Source organism: Ascaphus truei, chromosome 9 (genome assembly GCF_040206685.1).
Source record: "Ascaphus truei isolate aAscTru1 chromosome 9, aAscTru1.hap1, whole genome shotgun sequence".
NCBI lineage: Eukaryota > Metazoa > Chordata > Amphibia > Anura > Ascaphidae > Ascaphus > Ascaphus truei.
The window spans coordinates 38,696,137-38,703,074 of record NC_134491.1 but is presented as its reverse complement, the minus strand read 5'-3'; the positions used below and the strand labels follow the sequence as shown (position 1 = coordinate 38,703,074).

Sequence of the window (6,938 nt, the reverse complement as noted above, 5' to 3'; positions counted from 1 at the left end):
CGGTATTACTTCTCTGTACATGTATGTGTATACCAGTATTACCTCTCTGTATATGTATGTGTATACCGGTATTACCTCTCTGTACATGTATGTGTATACCGGTATTACCTCTCTGCACATGTATGTGTATGCCGGTATTACCTCTCTGCACATGCATGTGTATACCTGTATTACCTCTCTGCACATGCATGTGTATACCAGTATTACCTCTCTGCACATGTATGTGTATGCCGGTATTAACTCTCTGGACTTGGTGGCCAATCGCGAGATTCGCCCGAGCAGGGAGAGAGCAAGGCTGCTGCTGCTAGGGGGCTGGGCAGCTTCCTCCATCCTGTTTAGCTGCTGCTGTGTAATGCAGCTGTAGCTCCCTTTCCCCCCTTGTCTAGGGTGACCACGTGTGATGCTATTACCTGAGTGGTCAACAGGAGGCCTGATCCTCCGCCACTGGGAGCCTGGGGTGTGTGTAATGAATATACTAACAGCGCCTCCACCTGGGAAGGATCCTCACACAGTGGGATAGCCCCTCTCAAAACTATACAGTCAGTAATTTCACACAAGGGTATATGTAACAGTATTTACTGAACAGTAACTTATAACAACAACTATGCAACATAACATAACACCACATCACAGTATAATGAGCACCCCACCCAGTACCCCCAGTGAGTGTCCCAAATGTACTTTGGGTGCTAGGCACCAATACCCTGCTGTCCCATTCCAGTGTCCAGCCCACCCAAAAGTGTAAGGAGTAGCGCTCTCCCATGAACTGTTGGTGCACTTGTTGAGGTACCTGCCAAGTACTCCAGTACTCGGTGCGTCTGACTTAGAAATGAGGATCTGTCTGATCCAGCGACGTGGTCCTCAGCGATGGTAGTCTCACCTTTAAGAGTCTTTATTAACACCGCGGTGGTCTGATCCCAGACCACAAACCGCGATCACCACACGGCGTCTTCCTTGTGTCCCTGACACTATAGTAAAATGGGTAAACACCCGCTTCATGTGATTGGGACTTATCTGGGACCTAAGGGGAGTTTCTAGCCTAATCTGAGTGCCACTGACACTCAGATCCTCCCTTCCCTTTGTCTGCCTGGCTCCAACTAACAGTCCCCTTAACTGTCAGAATCCCAACTGTCAGAATCTCTCAGCCCTATTTGCTGCCTGGAAACATGTGGACTGCAGCCCCTGAGGCTGTTGGAACTTGCGGTTCCCTTGCTGCTATACTCCTATGGAAAAGTAAGGGCCAAACATAGGACCAGGGGGACCCAGGCTATACAGCCAATCAGGAGGATGTGTCATGAGCCTGGGGGTGGGGCCAAAGAGCGGAGGAAAAGTATGGAGCAGAGAGAGGTGAGAACCTGTGTCCTGTGTGTGTGTGTGTCCTGTGTGTGTGTGTGTGTGTGCCACGTGTGTGTGTGTGTGTATTTGTACTGTTGTGTGTGTGTGTCTTCTCTGGCTTTCCTGTGGGGGTGATAATGACAGGGAGGGGGGATGAGAGAGGATGATGGGAGGGGGGATGAGAGAGGATGAAGGGAGGATGAAGGGAGGGGGATGAGAGGAGTGGTGAGAGAATGAAGGGGGGGTAACAGGATGAAGGGAGGGGATGAGAGAGGCGGAAGGGAGGGGTGAGAGGATGAAGGGAAGGGGATGAGAGAGGATGATGGGAGGGTGGATGAGAGAGGATGAAGGGAGGATGAAGGGAGGGGGATGAGAGGGGTGGTGAGAGAATGAAGGGGGGGTGACAAGATGAAGGGAGGGGGATGAGAGAGGTGTAAGGGAGGGGTGAGAGGATGAAGGGAGGGGGATGAGAGAGGATGAAGGGAGTGGGGTGAGAGAGGATGAAGGGAGGGGGGAGAGAGAGGATGAAGGGAGGAGGGATGAGGGAGGATGAAGGGAGGGGGGGTGAGAGAGGATAAAGTGAGGAGTGAGAGGATGAAGGGAGGGGGATGAGAGAGGATGAAGGGAGGGAGGAGAGAGGATGAAGGGAGGGGGGATGAGGGAGGATGAAGGGAGGTGGGGTGAGAGAGGCTGAAGGGAAGGGTGAGAGAGGATGAAGGGAGAGGGATGAGAGAGGATGAAGAAAGGTGGGATGAGAGAGGATGAAGTGAGGGGTGAGAGGATGAAGGGAGGGGGTGAGAGAGGATGAAGGGAGGGGGGTGAGAGAGGATGAAGGGAGGGGGATGAGAGAGGATAAAAGGAGGGGGATGAGAGAGGATGAAGGGAGGGGGGAGAGAGAGGATGAAGGGAGGGGGGAGAGAGAGGATGAAGGGAGGGGGGATGAGGGAGGATGAAGGGAGGGGGTGAGAGAGGATGAAGGGGGGATGAGAGGATGAGGGGAGGATGAGGGGAGGGGGGTTAGAGGACGAGGGGGTGGGAGGGCGACAGGATAAGTGGAGAAAGGATGAGGAGAGGTGTAGTATTGCTCGCTATGGGCGTGTATGACTACAGGTCAGTTATTTATAAATGATTGATCTGACCATAACGTCATTTGTTCTAAATTTCACTCCAAGCGTGCACCAATTTGCATCAAATTGCACTATTTCATATTCTATTTCCTAAAAAAATGAGCGGAAGGGCACTCTCTCCCAAGACCCCTCCCCAAAGTTTTTACGAAACAGAATATAAAGTGGTGCAAATTGGTGAATACTTGGAGTGAAATTGGGGAAAAATTAGGTAACAGTCAGGGCATTTATTAATAACATTTTTCCTCACCAACGATTCTTGCGCGCATCGCACTTTTCACCATTTTGTCCAGTATTTTTGGACAAGCCACCTGGCAACCTTACTGGCAACAAAGGGGTTAATAGGGGTAGAAGATAAAACAGTGGCATTCTCCGTTGCTGTAGGGGTTAAATGGCACAGCATTTAAATTAATGTTTTATGCGAGAGGTAAGGGGAAGAAAAGTTACATTAGAAATTCTCCTCGTTTCGCAGCTCATTATAACTTGCATGGAAATGAAATGTTTTGGTTATTATTCTGCCAATCTTACTTTTCCTGCAAAAAAAAAAAAAAAGAAGCTACCCATATTAATCATAAGCATCTTTACATTATTACTGGTCATATTTACTTTCCCATTTAGTGAGCTTATTAAAACCTTCTTGGTATTTCTGCAGTCTTCCAACAGAAACTAATAAGACATTCAGATTCTAGCTGTCGTCAAATGACAAAAGGCAGAATTTACAATACAGGATGCAACAATGAACCAAAATATTGCAATCAATAATAAACCTGAAGATTATATTAAAAGATATTTCACTTTCTCTGATACTAAAAGGAGTGTTAATGGGACAAATTTATGTTGCAAAACGGAAAATATCATGTGAAAAGTAGAAAATAACTGAAAAGTCTGTTTTAATTCCTTTGTGCTGGAAGTGCAGTGCACACAAAAGCAGGACGCAGTTTTTCCATCACCAAAGCGGCTTGTGGCCAGTTATATTTTAATGTATCAGGCAGATTGTATTCATAACACGCCTTGAATCAGTCATTTCATATTTCATTCAACTGCATTAAATATAAATATAAATATATATATAGAAACACAGAAAAAGAAACCTCTAAAAAGCACTCAGACAAATTATGCAAAATAATAATAGTAATTTATTAAATCAAAATAAGATGAAAAACAAAAAAAACAGCTAGCTGAAACCCTGCCTAACTGAACAAAATAAATTTAAATAGGACAACCCCAGAAAGAAAAAAACCTTAGACTACCATAAAAAAACAAACCATAATATGATCAAAACCTCAGAACATGTAACCACTATGGGGACAAAGTACCCATAGTGACCCACAACCGGCCGGTCGTATAAAGGAGATAATGAACAAAAAAAAAAACAATAACGGAAAATATATAATAAACCTCTAAAGAAAATACATGAACAGAAAATGGTAGAATGTAACAGGCATACTATGCTAGTGTACGGGGCACTATAATAGGAAGACCTATAGGCATGAAACTATAAATATATAGTACATGACAGCAAAAAACATTAATAGAAAGGTACTTCAGTGACCCAAATACAGATATCACAAATGACATATAAAGGAGAGAGACCCATATAGATGAAAGCAGTGTAATGACTGCAAGTTGGTAATAGTACATGAAGATACTCAGCTCCTGTATGACTGTGGTGACTGGAAAGTCCTGGATACACGTAGCCACGATCACAAAAAGTTACATCACGGGGTAATCACAGCAAATAAAATGTCCAAATAGAGTGCCAGCAGGCAGGGCCAGCAGCATAGAAGTCCCACCAATGCGTTTCACCCTAGAAGAAGCCTTAGCGGGCGAAACACGTTGGTTTGCCCACTTACAAAAAGAAAGTGTTAAAAGAGTGTAGAACAGAAGACACCGGTACCGGCATCAGCTGAGGATATCCTCTGATAGATCAGTCACGTTTAGCAGCTGGGATAATGCGCTCCCTTGCCTCCTGGCGCTCCCTTTCCCCATGTCCCCTTGGTTGCCCGCATGGGACGGGAAATGGGTGGGAGGTGGGCACGGGGGGTGTGGTGGTGCGTTGTCTCTCTGTCTCTCTCACTCTCTCTGTCTGTCTCTCACACACTCTCTGTCTCACACTCTGGATATCTTATTTACCCTATATTTCTTAGCTGCCCTAAACCTACACCGAATTCTTAAGATTTTTGGGTGATTTGTCAAGCACTGCATATATATATTCTGCATATATATATTCTGACGAAGCGCCGCACAGGCGTGAAACGCGTAAGAGAAGGAGGCTTTTTGCACCTATTCCTGTCTGCACCATGAAGTTATAATAAAGGACTTTTATTCTACTGCTGCTGTTCCGGTGTATCCTGTTCCTTTGCTGTGCACTGCATCACCTGCATTCGTGGCTACCATAGGCCCCGAGGATATTACACACAGGCTTCATTTAGCGGACTCACTCCAGTAGGCGGAGAGATCACACATAGCACCCGGTCAGGTCACGGAGTAGGAAGGGCAGGCCCACATAACGGAGGGAAACAGAGGAAGGGATACGGAGCCTAAGCAGCAGCAAGCTCCATAGAAGAGAAAGCTGGGGACACTGCAGGCCCTGGGGGACCCCCGGGGGATCACGCGCTCCTATAACGCGCTATACAACTAAGGAGGAGGTAGGGGGCCAAGTGCTGCCCACGCAGAGGGGGTAAACGGCAATCACATGCAGTGCAGTGAGGAGGAGGTAAGGGTCTTAGCCTACACGCAAAAGAGACAGCTGGATTTGTTGTTCCCACGAACTAAGAGCTGTTCCGCGGTCAAATTGGCTGTAAATGTTTATTAAAAGTTGTTGATTTGGGCGGGGGAGGGGGTAGATGCCCACTCACTGTCGTCATGAGTCTCCTCATGGGTACTTGGGGGACAGCCCCCAAGGGATCCATGCAAGACCCCGCTGGGCCGGCAGAAACGGGCCAGGCACACCTCGACGTAATCAGAGGTGAGCTCACCCGAGCCGGACCCCCAGAAGGGGCAGCTCAGGTGTCCCGGGGGACTCAGTCCCTAGGGTTCACCGAAAGTTATAACTGTTTTTATGTTGTTTCCCCTATGTTCCCATTGTGTGTATCCATTTGTTTCCCCCATGCACAGATGAGAAGAGTACACGGCACTCCACAGTCCCAGGATCCGGAGAGAACCTTAGCTCGCAAGCACGGCTGCATCGCAGGACTCCACCCGACAACACCAATGGGTAGAGATTTTACCATAATATCACACAACGTGAAAGGATTTAATAGCCCCCTGAAAAGACGGTTAGCTATGACCAACTATAGACGACATGAACCCGACATAATCTTACTTCAGGAGACCCATTTTTCGAGGTCTAGTTCCCCAAAATTTCTTGACGGTAGATACAGAACGTGGGTCTCAGCGACGGCTAATAAGAAGAAGAGAGGGGTAGCAATCTTACTACATAACCGCCTTGCATTTGACATTACGCTCACGAAAAAAGATAAGAATGGGCGATTTATAATACTGGTGGGTGTTGTCAGAGGGCAACCTATTACAGTAGCTAATATTTACGCACCCAATGAGGGGGCAGACACCTTTTTCACTAGATTTTTCACGACCCTTCATAAAGTAGCGCAAGGCGGCATAGTGCTAGGAGGAGATTTCAACCTCACGCTGGACCCCAAGGCCGACAGATGCACACCTAGCGGGACAAAACACCCGCAAAGTAGAGCAGCGTGGACCCAGGGCCTCAAGGCAAATAGATTAGTGGACATTTGGCGCGAGCAGCACCCGGGAGACAAAGAATTTACATTTTACTCCCACCCACACGACAGATACAGCAGGATAGACTACCTCTTTGTATCCAATAGAATGGTTTCGCAGATCTCCCACACGGGTATCCATGATATTTCATGGTCAGATCACGCACCTGTAGAGCTGCGGTGCACAGATTTTAGACTAGACAGGCCAGGAGCGACGTGGAAACTCAATGAGTTATTACTGAAAATCCCCGAAATTGAAACAGCGGTAGGGGATAAAATCAGGGTCTACTTTGATAAGAATGTCGGTAGCATGGCATCTCCATCCACTCTATGGGAGGCCCATAAGGCGACTCTACGCGGAGAGCTCATAGGGATAGCGAGTAGGCGGAAAAAAACAAGGGAACATAAGATTAAGATTCTTCAATCGGAATTAACAGCCCTATCCGCCCTCCATAAAACTAACAAACAAGCGCAGACCCTTCAGGCCTGGCGTGACACTAAAACGAAACTAAATTTACTGATGTCCTCCCGAGCTGAGAAAGAGTTGACCTGGTCCAGGCGGCAATTCTACGAAAAAGCGAACAAGCCAGATACCCCACTTGCCAATAAACTAAAAAACAGTAACCGTAATTTTCACATCCAGGCAATTTGAACCAAAAAATGTGACCTCACTTCTGATCCCAAACAAATAGTAGACGAATTCAAAAAATACTATGAGACCCTCTACGATGGGGCTAAG

The 6,938-nt window shown here is 47.0% G+C and overlaps 1 long non-coding RNA gene across 1 annotated transcript in view; it reads left to right on the top strand.

The window, feature by feature from the left end:
* Positions 1-1,166: 1,166 nt before the first annotated feature.
* Positions 1,167-6,938, top strand: part of LOC142502843 (uncharacterized) — a 57,564-nt gene continuing 51,792 nt past the window's right edge. The window contains exons 1-2 of the long non-coding RNA XR_012803870.1: positions 1,167-1,347; positions 5,577-5,676. This is a non-coding gene — a long non-coding RNA (uncharacterized LOC142502843). The remainder of the gene's footprint in view (positions 1,348-5,576; positions 5,677-6,938) is intronic.